General features: G+C 40.3%; 1 long non-coding RNA gene across 1 annotated transcript in view; it reads right to left on the bottom strand.

The window, feature by feature from the left end:
* The window catches only part of LOC120538640, a 66,814-nt gene that overhangs the window by 23,529 nt on the left and 27,921 nt on the right, over positions 1 to 15,364 (bottom strand). Inside the window, exon 3 of the long non-coding RNA XR_005635483.1 lies at positions 9,007 to 9,075. This is a non-coding gene — a long non-coding RNA (uncharacterized LOC120538640). The remainder of the gene's footprint in view (positions 1 to 9,006; positions 9,076 to 15,364) is intronic.

The following is a 15,364-nucleotide window of genomic DNA, read 5'->3' as shown; positions in this document are numbered from 1 at the left end:
TAGAAACATACGCCTTTATAGACCTCGGCAGTACACTAACGACTTGCACTGAAAGGATCCAGAAACAATTAAGTCTACAAGGGAGGAGAACACAAGTATTACTCAAAACTATGAGTAATTATGATGATGATTCAAAGATGTTAACCCAATGCTCTGTCTTATCAGATTTGTAAGTCTGTGGTCTCAATGATGTTGAATATATTGATTTGCCAAAGGTCTTCACACAGGTCTCCATTCCAGTGAACAGAGAAAGTATTCCACTACAAGAAGATATCGATAAGTGGGCATATCTTAAAGAGGTACGTCTATCTCATATTGACTCTGAAGTTGATCTTTTAATAGGAATCAACTATCCAGAAATCTTCAAGCAGTCACGAATCATACCTAGCCAAGGAGGTGGACCTCACGCCATGAAGACTGCACTTGGATGGGTAGTTGGTGGACCATACAAAGGGGTAGATGACCTCACAAAACAAAGTGGTAAGATGCCCAAACATTCAATCAATCGTGTGTCAATAACAGAGATTGAGGATATGTTGCTGTAACAGTATAACACAGATTTTCCAGAGCGCAACTGTGAAGAAAAAGAGGAAATGTCACAGGAAGACATCAAGTTCATGCGCATAGCTTCAGAATCTGCAAGACTGGTAGGTGGCCACTATTGTTTAAATTTGCCTTTGAAGGATGAAACACTTAAAATGCCAATAACCGCTGTATTGCTGAACAGCGTGCTATTGGACTCAAAAGAAAATTGAGCAAAAATTCAGGTTTCCACGAAGACTATAAAGCCTTCATGAAAGACATTATAGACAATGGCTATGCTGTTAAAGTACCCAAAGAAAGCCTGAATTGCAATGAAGGCAGAGTGTGGTACATCCCACATCACGGTGTGTATCATCCAAAGAAAAATAAGATTCGAGTAGTCTTTGACTGCACTGCCACCTACCCAGGGGATTTCACTTAATGAACAATTACTAAAGCCCCTGACCTAACTAACACACTCATTGGCGTCCTTACAAGATTCAGAAAGGAGCCAGTAGCCTTAATGGCAGACATTAAGTCAATGTTCTACCAAGTTAAGATACCAGACAAAGACACAGATCTTTTACGTTTTCTATGGTGGCCTGAAGGTAATCTAAGTAAAGACCTAGAAGAATTCAAAATGACAGTACATCTTTTGGTGCTACTTCTTCACCCAGTTGTGCTTCTTATGCTTTATGAGAACAGCCGAAGATGCCAGAGATACATTTCCTGAGGAAGCTGTTAACACCGTTCTCAACAACTTCTATGTGGATGACTGTTTAAGGTCAGTGACAACAGAAGAACAAGCAATAAAGCTGGCAAAGGACCTCCAAGCTCTATGCCTCAAAGGGGGATTCCATTTGACTAAGTGGGTGAGTAACAACAGAGCAGTTTTATTGTCCATACCTGAAGAAGACAGAGCTCATGAACAAAAGGACTTAGATTTGAGCCACAGTCTCCTTCCCACAGAGCGTGCCCTGGGCATCCAGTGGTGCACAGAAACTGACAGTTTCAAATTTCAGATTGAGTTACACAACAAGGCGTGGTATCCTGTCTGTTGTTAGCTCAGTTTATGATCCACTTGGTTTTCTAGCACCTGCTTACTGCCAGCAAAGCTTATTCTAAGAGACTTATGCAAAGAGAAATTTGGGTGGGATGAAGAAGTAGAAGTCAAACACATTCAGAAATGGAAAAATGGATGGATGATTTGAAGTTACTTACAGACTATAAAGTGAACAGATGCTTCAAACCTACTGGGTTTGGAACCATAAAGACAGCACAAATGCACCATTTTGCAGATGCTAGTGAAGATGGATATGGCACTGTCACTTACCTTGTCTTAACCAATGAAGAGGGCAAAAAGCATTGTTCATTCCTGATGGGCAAGTCAAGAATTGCACCATTGAAGCAGGTCACGATTCCAAGAATGGAGCTGACAGCAGTCATTGTGGCAGTAAAAATGGACAAAATGCTTAAAGGTGAGCTTCAAATGCCCTTACAAGAATCTACATTTTGGACTGACAGCACCACGGTGCTAAAATACATCTCAAATGAAAGCACTCGATTCAAGACCTTTGTTGCCAACAGAATCTCCGTGATCAGAGATCATTCACAACCTTCACAGTGGAGGTATGTCACATCTGTCCTTAATCCGCTGATCAAGCTCTAGAGGGCTAAGCATAGAAAACTTTCTCAAGAACACCACATGGTCACATGGTCCAAGTTTCTTATTGAAGTCAGAACGTGAGTGGCCAAAAAGACGAGATCAACTGAACGATTCACTTTTTGAAGATGATCCCGAAGTTAAAACTTGTGCAGTTAACATGACAAGAATAGAAGAGACAACTGAACCCATCAACAAACTAATCACTTACTTTTCAGATTGGCATCACTTGAAGAAAGCAGTGGCTTGGTTCCTCAAGTTTAAAGACATATTGTTACACTTAAGAAATGAAAGAAAAACATTTCAACTAGAAGTCAGTCAGACTAAAGGTAATCCAAAGGAACAAAATCACTCATCACAAAGCACATGAAAAAGTATAAACTGACTTTATAACCAAGTCCAATTTCTCTAGATGACTTCGTTAAAGCTGAAACAGAGCTTATCCGTCTAAGTCAACAGCAAGAATTTCCAGAAGAATTAAAGGCTCTAAAGAAAAAGACTTGTGTTAAAAAGAACAGTCAAATCTATAAACTCGACCCGATCATACAAGATGGCATACTGAGAGTTGGAGGAAGACTCTGCAAAGCCCGAAGAAGCTAAACACCCTGCAATTCACATGCAGCTTCTCTCATATTGCAGCACATTCATAAACAAATCGGACATTGTGGGCACAACTATGAGCTCGCACAGTTACGCCAGAAATACTGGATACCTCAAGCAAAGTCAGCTATCAAAAAAATAATTTCAATACAATGCAAAAGCAGGTGAACAAAAAATGGCAGATTTGCCAGAAGATCGCCTAGCACCAAACCAACCACCGTTCACTAACGTTGGAGTCGATTATTTTGGCCCCTTCCTAGTCAAAAGAGGAAGAAGCCTAGTCAAGAGGTACGGAGTAATCTTCACATGTCTAACAACCAGAGCTGCTGATTCTTGTCTCCATGCCATACTCCGATTTATGGATAGAAGAGGACAAGTTAAAATCATGCGCTCAGACAATGGAACAAATTTTGTTGGAGCAGAAAGAGAGCTACGAGAAACTATTAAAAAATTGGAACACAAAACAATCAACGCTATAATGCAAGAACAAATCAAATGGATATTCAATCCACCATCAGCCTCTCACCAAGGTGGAGTGTGGGAAAGACAAATCAGAAGCATACGAAAGATTTTAAATTCAACACTAAACCAACAAACACTCGACGATGAAAACCTTCCTACAATGATGTGTGAAGTGGAATCAATACTCAATAACAGACCCCTTACAAAGACATCAGATGACCCAAATGATTTGGAACACTCACAACCAATCGCTTGTTATTAATGAAGACACAACCTGAAATGCCACCTAAACTCATTTCAGAACATGAACCATACCCAAGAAGATGCTGGAAACAAATTCAATACATGGCTGATTTGTTTTGGAAAAGATGGACAAAAGAGTATCTGCCAATACCTCAAGAACGTCAGAAATGGGTTGCACCAAGAAGAAATTTTGAACCGGGGACGTTGTTTTAATTGTAGATAAAGCTACACCTCACAATTCCTGGGTAATGGGTCGAGTCATCAAGACAATGCCAGATGCCAAAGGTGCAGTCAGAAGAGTTTGTGTGCAGACCAAAACCAGCACACTGGACAGACCCGTGAATAAACTGTGCCTGCTTCAAGAAACAGCCAATGTTTGAAATATGAAATTTTTAAAATGTTTGTTTGCAGTGTTATTGCTAAGGATTTGAAAAGAATAGTTAATATAAAAGTAATTGGCCCATATTGAAGTATAATAATTGTCTCCGCTCCTGAATAGCTAATTAGGGGCTGGAAATGTAAGAGCCAAGTTAAAGTTTTGAGTTAAACTCATATTAATGTTTGATGAATTTGAATAGAATATCAATTCTTTCATAGTCATAACTTATGGTACAGTCTTTTCCACCTATAAGTTAGCAAGAGATAGAACCTTCTTACTATAACTGAGAAACAGTGTGATAATAAGCTCAGTTTGTTTAGAACAGGTCCCAGTAAAGAGGGACTTGAAAGACCCATTTTAAGCTTAGAAATGGGATAAGCATACAGTTTTCTGACCGTTTTGAAATGGTTCAGAAATGTTAAGTAAATAGTAAAGATTTGAGATATAACAAGATTAAGCTTAGAATTGAACTTTTCTTAACATTAATTTTCCTTTTTTTGCTATTTTAATTTTCTTTTGTTTGTGTGAACTGTTTTACTTTAAAACTTAACTAAACTTTTTAAAACGAAGATATTTTGTCTGTGGAATCATTTCTGCATGTCAGGCTTTTGTTGAATCCCATTTTTGAGTTGAAGCTGCTGAACTTCGGTAATCTTGGGAAAACGCAGCTACAATTATTAAGAAATAAAGTTTAAAAAAAAGTGCAGAAACTTTCTGAACATCCCTCATAACTCTGCTGATGTATGCATGTGAATCTCCCATTGGGATTAATGAAATGTATCGAATCTAATAATCAAATGCGTATTATGATGTTTCGGTTCTTCCTTTTCCTTTTGATTACTCTCTCTCGCCTTTTGTTTGAATTATTATGCGTTACTAGTCTGCAGTGCAGTATTTCTGGAGCTCTACCAGGACAAAGGCAGAGAGAGTTCATCAAGGACGGTCGTTAAGACGCTCACAACCACTGACCTCAGGACATGCTGGAGCAGACGACAGGCAAGCACGCCAGGCGAGAGTGGAAGACCACTGCAGTGACATCACCCTTGATTTACTCACCTCCTCACAGCCTGCTGTGGACTGTAAGCTCTGCCTTCTCTTTAATACGATTGTAACCAGAATTGAGTGCACTGTAGCTTTTGATTCGTTTTAAATAAGTTACATGCAATTTCTAACAAAACAAAGAAGAGAAATCTTTTCAGACACAAGCGACAATCTGGAGACTTCACAAAGGGAGTGTAAAACATTTTAGTGATTAGTGCAGGCGCTCTGTGACATCACGGCAGGTACTGGCATAATATGCAAGAATGTGCCATCGTGGTGGATGGGAGCGAAATCTGTACACGGCACTAGTCAGCAGGACCTGCAAACAGCTCACTGAATGAGCTAAAGAGGTACAAATCTGTGCATAACATCAGCCAGTGGAAAGCCTAACAGACCCTCAGAGAGTCAGACGCCCAGTTGGCCTCAACTCCATGTTGAGAAAAAGCTTTCATGCTCTTGGCAGGCCCATCATCACATAACCCACTGAAGAACTACAACACATCTGTGCCATTCCAGTGGCTTCCCTTCGCTGTATGCAGGTATACAACAAATTGTTATACAGCAATGGATCTCAGGTGTGAAAAGCATATTCAACTTTCCTTCATCTTGTGCTATGTTCCTCTTGTTTTACGTTCTCCTGTGGTTGCCTTACCCGGCCAGGACACCCCGATTATGAAAGGACCTGGGGAGAGAGTATCTTTAGGACAGTTTCTCCCCTGGACTGCTAGGGGGCAGCCCCCTTGGTTCCCAGCGGGTCCACGGGTCATGAGCATGGGACTCATGGCCACTGCCAGGCGGGTGTTTCAATGTTGTCAGGGCCATATTTGACCACACCCAGAAGTACAGCCAGAAGCTCGCTGGGCACCTGGAGTCCTTCTGAGTGCCCTATAAAAAGGGGCCGGTCGCCACCACTCAATGGCCAGAGTCAGGAGGAAGAAGACAAAGCCTGAGGAGGAGGAGTGGTGGTGGTGGAAGGACCGGTGGAGAAAGGGATTGTGTTGGCCTTGTGGGCATTGTGTGCTGTGGAAGACAAAACACGAAATAAAGCGAGTGTTATGTGCTAAACCGGCATCCGCCCTGTCTGTGTCGAGGTTAGGGTGGCCATACGCGCCCTGGGGCATCACATGAGTCAAGTCGTATCTCACTGAGCCTGTCAAAGCACAAACAGCCATTACAGACGCAGCCAGCTTGCTGCCACATCTCTGTTGTTTATTACAGTGCTGCCATCTACTGGATAGCCATAAAATAATTTATACATTTATTTATTTAATTAATTTATTTATTTATTTAATTTTTAAGACGCAACAGCTGGCGGAAAATGTTATCAATAGTCTGCAGTTAAGTTGTCTTGGAAAAATCATAAAGCTGGTGATGTTTTAAAGCAACTAGATTTGTTCAAGATGAATATTTTGATGATAAGCACAGCCAGAGACAGTGACACTCAACTGGATGATGTGTCACCTGTAGGCTCTGGCACTGATGCACCCCAAAGGTGTTTCTTCTTGTCATGACTGCGAGGATAGCACTACATGGGCATTCTGAGCACAAAACTGTCACCAACTGCCAAATGTGTTGCGTACCACAAGTGTGGACTTTGCTAATCGATGTGTTATATTGATGGCACGTGATCTTCTCCACCTGCGCTCTGTGTGGTGCCACATGTGTCAAGAACTCTCATTTAAATGGAGCCCTTTAGTCATGTTGCTGGTCAAACTAAACCCTTTAACAGTTTCTTTACATTTCTGACTGAGTTACTATTGATAAGAAAAGCATGGTCCTTTACATTTTGAACATATTTTGACAGACGTCATTATCGATCATGTATGCACGGACTGATACTGTAGCGTCCAGGCAGTAAACGCTCCAGTAGTCCATGTGCTAATGGACAATATGAGCTATGATTCTGAAAAGAACACATTCCCTGGAAGCACGCGTTCCCTGTTGGATACACCAAACCAAGTCTTAAATGTGTTGGAGTAGATTTTGGTCGTTGTGGTAGATATTCTGTCATAAGTGTGGCTCTGAGACACTCCTGTAAACAGGGCAATCCTCCCAAAGTGCATTTCCCAACATGAAACGCCGTCCATCCATGGTGGTAACATGCCTTCCTGAACAAAGGGACATATTTAAAATGTTGTGGCCTACTTGAACAAATTCACAGCTATGGAGAGTGCGGCAAAGGGCTGGCTTCAAGAATATAAGACAGCAAACAGAAATGATGGCATCTAAGAGTGCCAGAAAGTCGGCAGCTGCTCTGAGGAAGGACAACTGACTTCAGCGAGATGTGCTGAACGCAGCCAGTGGGTGTTTATCTGTGATCACTGCATCATCAAAGGAGTCAGAGGGTGACAGAAATCCCATCATTCATTTTGTTATTTAAAATCCCATTCATGTCAAGGACTAAGCTCTGTGAATCCTGACCACATTTGTGTACAAGCTTAATGCCTTCTCAAAGAAGAACTCCTTCAGTAGTCAACACAAGAGTAACACTCCTGTGCCAAGTGATGGCAGAGTGGCCGGGCACCATTAAACACCAGCATCTCTAAGACCACTACCTTCATTTTCAATAAAGTATTACAACCCAACCATAAGACGGGTGTTAAAAGAAGAAACAACTTGAGGATGTGGGCAAGAATCAAATTCAGTGCTTTGATGGGGGTATTTCTCCCTCAAAGTCCTCTTGCTTGATGGTAGAAGCAGCAAACCAGTTCCCCTCGACTGTACACACTTACAAAGCCGCGACAGAGTGAGGATGCCACTGATTCAGCCCTGGCACAGTGAGTTCAGTTTTATTTCTGCAAAGCACACATTATGTGCACCAAAGCCTTAAGGCTTATGAAAGCAAAGCCAGCCGTGCTTAATTCCCTCAGCACTTATTTGTGATGGCGCTGAAAGCTGGCACCACTCACGGTTAGCCCAACAGACCAGGCCACGTCAGTCAGCTTACGACAAGGGATCTGGGCAGGCCACCTCAATAAACGTTCATCCAATATCGTGGGTCAAAATAACAAAACACATAAACCCCTTGCTATATTGCGCTTCGACTTTCGCGGCTTCACTCTATCGCGGATTTTAAATGTAAGCATATCTAAATATACAGTGTATCATGGATTTTTCGCTGGTTCGTGGATTTCTGCGGACAATGGGTCTTTTAATTTATGGTACATGCTTCCTCGGTTTGTTTGCCCAGTTGATTTTATACAAGGGACGCTATTGGCGGATGACTTAGAAGCTACCCAATCAGAGCACGTATTACATATTAACTAAAACTCCTCAATGATATACGATATGCTTCCCACGCGGTGCTTCATTGTTTGCTTTTCTCTGTGTCTCTCTCACCCTCTCTGACATTATCTGCACCTGATGGAGGGGCTGTTTGCTTAGAAGATACGGACGCTCCTCTAAAAAATGCCTCTTTATCGCGGTGCTTCTGCATACTTAAAAGCCCAAAAGCACATATTGATTGCTTACTTTTCTGTCACGCATGCTCTCTCTCTCTGACATTCTCTGCTCCTGACACGCATTCTTTGAAGAGAAGATATGTTTGCATTCTTTTAATTATGAGAAAGAACTGTCATCTCTGTCTTGTCATGGAGCTCAGTTTAAACTTTAGACTAAAGGGTGTTATTTCATGTCTAGAGGGCTCTAATAATGTTAACAGTGTGGGAGAGTTTATAAGGGCTTAAAATATATAAAAATAACTACACAAACATATGGTTTCGACTTTGCGGATTTTCATCTATCGCTGGGGGTTCTGGAATGCAACCCCCACGATCGAGGAGGGATTACTGTATTTCCAAGCCACACGTCACCAGGGGCTTGTTCTCATTTTATTAGAGACTTTTGAATGTTTAGGGTCTCAGTAACTCTACATATACAGTTGTGTGCCACACAAGCTCTGGTTTTTCTAAAAACTCTTATTGTCAAAGTCATAAGTGACTTTTACATCTTAAATATCACAGAACAAAAAAAAGATAAACCATTACTCTTTAGATTATTGTTATATTATTATTCATTATATAAACTGATTTTGACATTCTGGGCAGCATACACAAGGCAAGATTTCTAAAGGCCTATGAATATAAAATGTACTGACCTCTAAATGTCCAAAGGTTAAGCAATGCTTCATATAGACGAGCTGTCCACGGCAGAGCACTCTGCATGGCTGTGTGAGGAAGTAAAAAAAAATAACCATTAGATTGTGAAGAAATAAAAGTGCAACACAAACCTAACACATTTACAAAGCCGCTCAAGCATAAAAAAATAAAATAATCAAGAGGGACTTCAATTAAGGGGGGTCTGCACACACTCCTGTAAACAGGGTTTGGTGGAATTTCCTCCCCCTTTTTTATTCTAAACTTTCTGATTTGTTTTTACCTTCTTTGTATAGATTGTAATTTTGCAGCATAGGTGCAGTAAGTTGTAATGGGACGTATCTTGGTTTTGTTTTTTTTAATTATATAAAAGCTGTGATTTTGGCAGGGGTGTGTAGACTTTCCATACCCCACTGTATTTGGTGGTGTGAGCCGTTTGGCAGGTGGAAACACCAAAGCCTTCACTCTCTGAACTCAGGAAATCCCGTTCAGTCTGAACTGTGGAGCGAGGCACTGATGCTTCATCCAGTTTCAGTTTGGTTTCATGTTTTTTGCTCTCCACTGGTGGCTTACTCTGCTAACGATTTTCCCATTTTTGGCCCCCATCTGCTGGGGAGCTGCAGACACCTGAGAAGACTATAAATGACCAAACGATTTAAAAGAGTATAAAAACAATTTGCTAGGACACTGGTTAGCTAAGGCTCTCTGCGTTTATAGCCCACTTTCCTAAGCTACTGTTGGTTTTTTTATTTTTTATTAAACGCCTGGCACTAGTCATTTGATTTTTTGGTAAATGCCAAAATGTGAAGCCCTTGTAAGCCAGTAACAATGGATCACACCAAAGTCTCTCAATATGTATATGTATGTGTGTGTATATATATATATATATATATATATATATATATATATATATATATATATATATATATATATATATATATATATATATATATATATATATATATATATATATATATATATATATATATATGTGTATATATATATATATATATGTGTGTATATATATATATATATATATATATATATATATATATATGTGTATATATATATATATATATATATATATATATATATATATATATATATATATATATACACATACACATACACATACACACACACACACACGAGGGGGGGACCCAAAATTAATTTTGTTGTTGTTAGGTTGTTCCTTGTAGTCCGTGGTTGGGCCGCTTGGGTGATCTACAAAGTAGTTACATTTCTCACAAGTCAGTCTGCCAAGTGCCATCAGTCTGGAAGGTTGTGCTTGTGTTCAGTGAATTTTGTAAAAGTAGTTTTGTGCAAGCGTCCTTTTTTTTACGATGGTCGATTATCGTGAGCAACGCGCGGCTGTGAAATTTTGTTTTCTTCTTGAAAAAAGTGTTGCAGAAACTATTGTTGAAACAGTATGACAACCCTGAACCACCCATTGTGTGATTTCTTATTGTTCCCTCAGATGAAAAAATGACTTGAAAGGAAGGCGTTTTGCCGACGTCGAAGGGGTAAAACAAGAAACGACCAGAGCATTAATGGGCATTACTTCAGACGAATTTAAAAAATGTTTCGAACAATGGAACAAACGGTTAGATAAGTGTATTTCCGCCAATGGAGAGTACTTTGAAGAAGACTAATTGTAGTTTGTACAGAAAATTAAATACGTTTTAATTATTTCTGGTTATTTTTGAGTCCCCCCTCGTATATGCGTGTGTATCTATGTATGCGTGTATATGTGTATATATATATATATATATATATATATATATATATATATATATATATATATATATATATATATATATATATATATATATATATATATATATATATATATATATAGTGAGATATGGCCAGCCATGTACCCCGGCCAATGCCTCCAGAAGGAGCCCTCCTTGCAGCGTAGAGGTGCCCCAAATGCCTGCAGAGAATTATGGACAGTGGTCTTTAAATGCACAGCCCTACTGGATACCATGGGGGCCGCCAGGAGTCACTGCAGGGAGGCCCAGGGACTATTTTCCCTACACTCCGGAAGTACGTCCCACTCACATGAAGAGAAGAAATGACTTGCTTCCGGGATGAAGAAAAAGAGAAGTTTTTACCTAACCCGGAAGTGATAGAACGTCACATGGACTGAGGGACAAACACTACATATACATATACATATATATACACACATATATATATATCTCTATATATATATATATCTCTACATATCTCTATATACCTGTATATCTATATCTATATATCTACCTGTCTATCTACCTATATATCTACCTATATCTATATATATATATATCCACACATACAACCCCAAATTAGAAAAAGTGGAAAATGTGAATAAAAAAAGAAAAAAACAAGTTATAAATTCTCCTCAAATTTTATTTCATGGCAGACAGTATGAACACAAAATAGTTCATGTTTTTTTTTTTTTGTCAAAATCATTTGATTTGTAAATAAATATCCATTCTTGCCATTCAGGCTTGCAACACATTTAAAAAAAAAGCTGGGACAGTACAGCATTTACCACTTTGTACAGTTCCCCTGTCTTTTAACAACAAACAACGTTTTAGGTGCGCAACAGTACGGGGTCTTCGTTGACGTATTTTTTGTTTCAAAATGCACCAAAAATTCTCTATAGGAGACAAATCAGGGCTGCAGGCAGGCCAGTCAAACATCCGCACCCTCTTCTTATGCAGCCATGCCTTTGTTACGCGAGCAGTATGTGGTTTGGCATTGTCTTGCTGAAATAAGCATCAGTGTCCCTAGAAAAGACGTCGTCTTGAAGGCAGCATTTGTTCCTCCAAAACGGAGATATACTTCTCAGCATTGATGGTCCCATCGCAGAAGTGCAAGTTACCTTTGCCGAAGGCACTGACACAACCCCATACCATGACAGACCCTGGCTTTTGGACTTGTATCTGGTAACAGCCTGGATGGTCTTTTTCCTCTTTGGTCCACAGCACACGGCGTCCATTTCTTCCAAAAAAGAAGTGAAAACCCGGTTCGTCTGACCACAATACACGTTTCCACTGCACAATTGACCATCCCAGATGCCTCTGAGCCCAGAGAAGTTGACGGCACTTCTGGACACTATTTATGTACGGCTTCCTTTTGGCACAGTACAGCTTTAGCTGGCATTTTCTAATGTAACTACGTACTGTAGTGCTTGAGAGTGACTTCCTGAAGTAGTCCTGAGCCCACACAGTTATATTATTTATTGATGAGTGACGGTTTTTAATGCAGTGCCGTCTGAGGGATCGGAGATCACAGCCATTCAGTTTAGGCATGCGCCCTTGGCCTTTGCGCACGGTAATTTGTCCAGATTCCCTGATTCTTTTCACTATGTTATGCACTGTAGAGGGAGACATGCCCAAATCTCTTCCTATCTGTCTTTGAGAAATGTTTATCTTCATCATTTCAAAGATTTTTGCTCGCACTTGGTGACAAACTGGAGATCCTCTGCCCATCTTTGCTCCTAAAGGAGTAGGCCTTTACTTAATGCTGCTTTTGTACTGAATCATGATTGCAATCACCTGTTAACATCACCAGTTTCAAATCACATCGTTATTTAGTTATTATACCTCATTACTACCCCTGAATTGCCTCCATCCCAACTATTTTTTAAATGTGTTGCAAGCCTGAATGGCAAGAATGGATGTTTATTTACAAATCAAATGATGTTGACCAAAAAAAAACAAAAAAAACATGAATTATCTTGTGTTCATACTGTCTGCAATGAAATAAAAGTTAAGGGAAATTTGTAAATTACTGCTTTATTTTTTTATTCACATTTTCCACACTGTCCCAACTTTTTCTGATTTGGGGTTGTGTGTGTGTGTATATATATAAAAATTAAAGGAACACTTTGAAAACACATCAGATCTCAATGGGAAAAAGAAGTCCCCCTGGATATCTATACTGATATAGACTGGGTAATGTGTTAGGATCGAAAGGATGCCACATCGTTTGATGGAAATGAAAATGATCAACCTACAGAGCCCTGAATTCAAAGACGCCCCAAAAATCAGAGTGAAACAATGATGTGGCAGGCTGGTCCATTTTGCCCAAATTGAATTGCAGCAACTCCAAATTGTACGCAGCACTTTGTATGGCCCCTGTGTTCTTGTATACATGCCTGACAACATCGGTGCATGCTTCTAATGAGATGACAGATGGTGTTGTGGGGGATCTCCTCCCAGATCTGGACCAGGGCATCACTGAGCTCCTGGACAGTCTGAGGTGCAACCTGGTGGCATTGGATGGACCAAAACATAATGTCCCAGAGGTGTTCTATTGGATTTAGGTCAGGAAAGTGTGGTGGCCAGTCAATGGTATCAATTCCTTCATCCTCCAGGAACTGCCTGCATACTCTCACCACATGAGGCCAGGAATTGTCGTGCACCAGGAGCCACTGTACCAGCATAGGGTCTGACAATGGGTCCAAGGATTTCATCCTGATACCTAATGGCAGCCAAGGTGCCTTTGTCAAGCCTGTAGCGGTCTGTGTGACCCTCCATGGATATGCCCCCCCAGACAATCATTAACCCACCACCAAACTGCTCATGCTGAATGATGTTACAAGCAGCATAATGTTCTCCATGGCTTCTCCAGACCCTTTCACTTCTGTCACGTGCTCAGGGTGAACCTGCTCTCCTCTGTAAAAAGCACAGGGCACCAGTGGTGCATCTGCCAATTCTGGTATTCTATGGCGAATGCCAATCGAGCTGCATGCTGCTGGGCAGTGAGCTCAGGGCCCATTAGAGGACATGGGGCCCTTGGGTCACCCTCATGAGACATTCACACCAGTGGCCTGCTGGAGGTCATTTTGTTGGGCTCTGGCAGTGCTCATCCTGTTCCTCCTTGCCCAAAGGAGCAGATACTGGTCCTGCTGATGGGTTATGGACCTTCTATGGCCCTCTCCAGCTCTCCTAAAGTAACTGCTTGTCTCCTAGAATCTCCTCCATGCCCTTGAGACTGTGCAGGGAGACACAGCAAACCTTCTGGCAATGACACGTATTGATGTGCCATCCTGGAGAAGTTGGACTACCTGTGCCACCTCTGTAGGGTCCAGGTATCGCCTCATGCTACCAGTAGTGACACTGACTGTAGCCAAATGCAAAACTAGTGAAGAAACAGTCAGAAAAGATGAGGAGGGAAAAATGTCAGTGGCCTCCACCTGTTAAACCATTCATTCCTGTTTTGGGGGTCATCTCATTGTTGCCCCTCTAGTGCATCTGTTGTTAATTTCATTAACACCACAGCAGCTGAAACTGATTAACAACCCCCTGTGCTACTTAACTGACCAGATTAACAGCCCAGAAGTTTCATTGACTTTATGCTATACTCTCATTATAAAGTGTTCCTTTAATTCTTTTGAGCAGTATATATATATATATATATATATATATATATATATATATATATATATATATATATATATATATATATATATATATATATATATATATATATATATAAAAAAGGTACTAATTCAGCGGATCTCAAAGTCGGTCCTGGGGGCCCACTGTGGATTCAGGTTTTTGCTTCAACCAAATTCATAATCAGAGACAACTGATAACATTAAACTCTCTTTTTTCTCTTATCTTATCCTACATTAAGAAGGCACAGAGACATCATTTTTACATTTATAAGATGTTTAGAAATATTTCGATATTTGCTTCAGATTTAAACGCCCGACTAGACCGACTAATTAGAAAATAATGGATCAATTGATATACAGTATATATACACACACCTATACATTTATATATAATTTTACCAAATTTACTTTTCTAATTTCTATATTGTTCCCCAGTTCCTTTAATTAGCCCAGCGGGTCCGCACAACTGAGTCTGAGAATCCGTCCTCTAGATCGGGGTGTCCAAGTCCAGTCCTGAAGGGCCTCCAATGGCTGCAGGTTTTCATTCTAACCTTCTTAATTAGTGACCAGTTTTTAACTTCTTTTGCCTTAGTTTTAATCAACTTGACTCAGGCCCCTTAGTTGTTTCTTTTTCCTTAATTAGCAGCAAAGCAATAATGAGACACAAAACAAGCCACTGCATGCCCAGCTCATCTGTGCCCGTCACACAATATCTGAAAGTAAAGAAAGGTGAGGGTCTCGGTAAGGTTGATCTCTCAGGTCACCAAAAAATTTTGAAAAATCAAGTTTTGGAAATGTCTGCTGTGTCAGAATGAAAGCAGCAACAAGCCATGGGATTAAATAAAGGGTTTAATTAACAGCAAGAATCAGCTTCTCATTAAGAAACTGATTGGAGCAAATTTGGTTAGAGTTTGAAATCGCAGTTTCGCTGGTCATCTCTCGTCTCGTTTCACATCTTATTT

Source organism: Polypterus senegalus, chromosome 11 (assembly GCF_016835505.1).
Source record: "Polypterus senegalus isolate Bchr_013 chromosome 11, ASM1683550v1, whole genome shotgun sequence".
NCBI lineage: Eukaryota > Metazoa > Chordata > Cladistia > Polypteriformes > Polypteridae > Polypterus > Polypterus senegalus.
The sequence above is the reverse complement of the archived record's forward strand: the minus strand, read 5'-3'. Positions and strand labels throughout refer to the sequence as shown.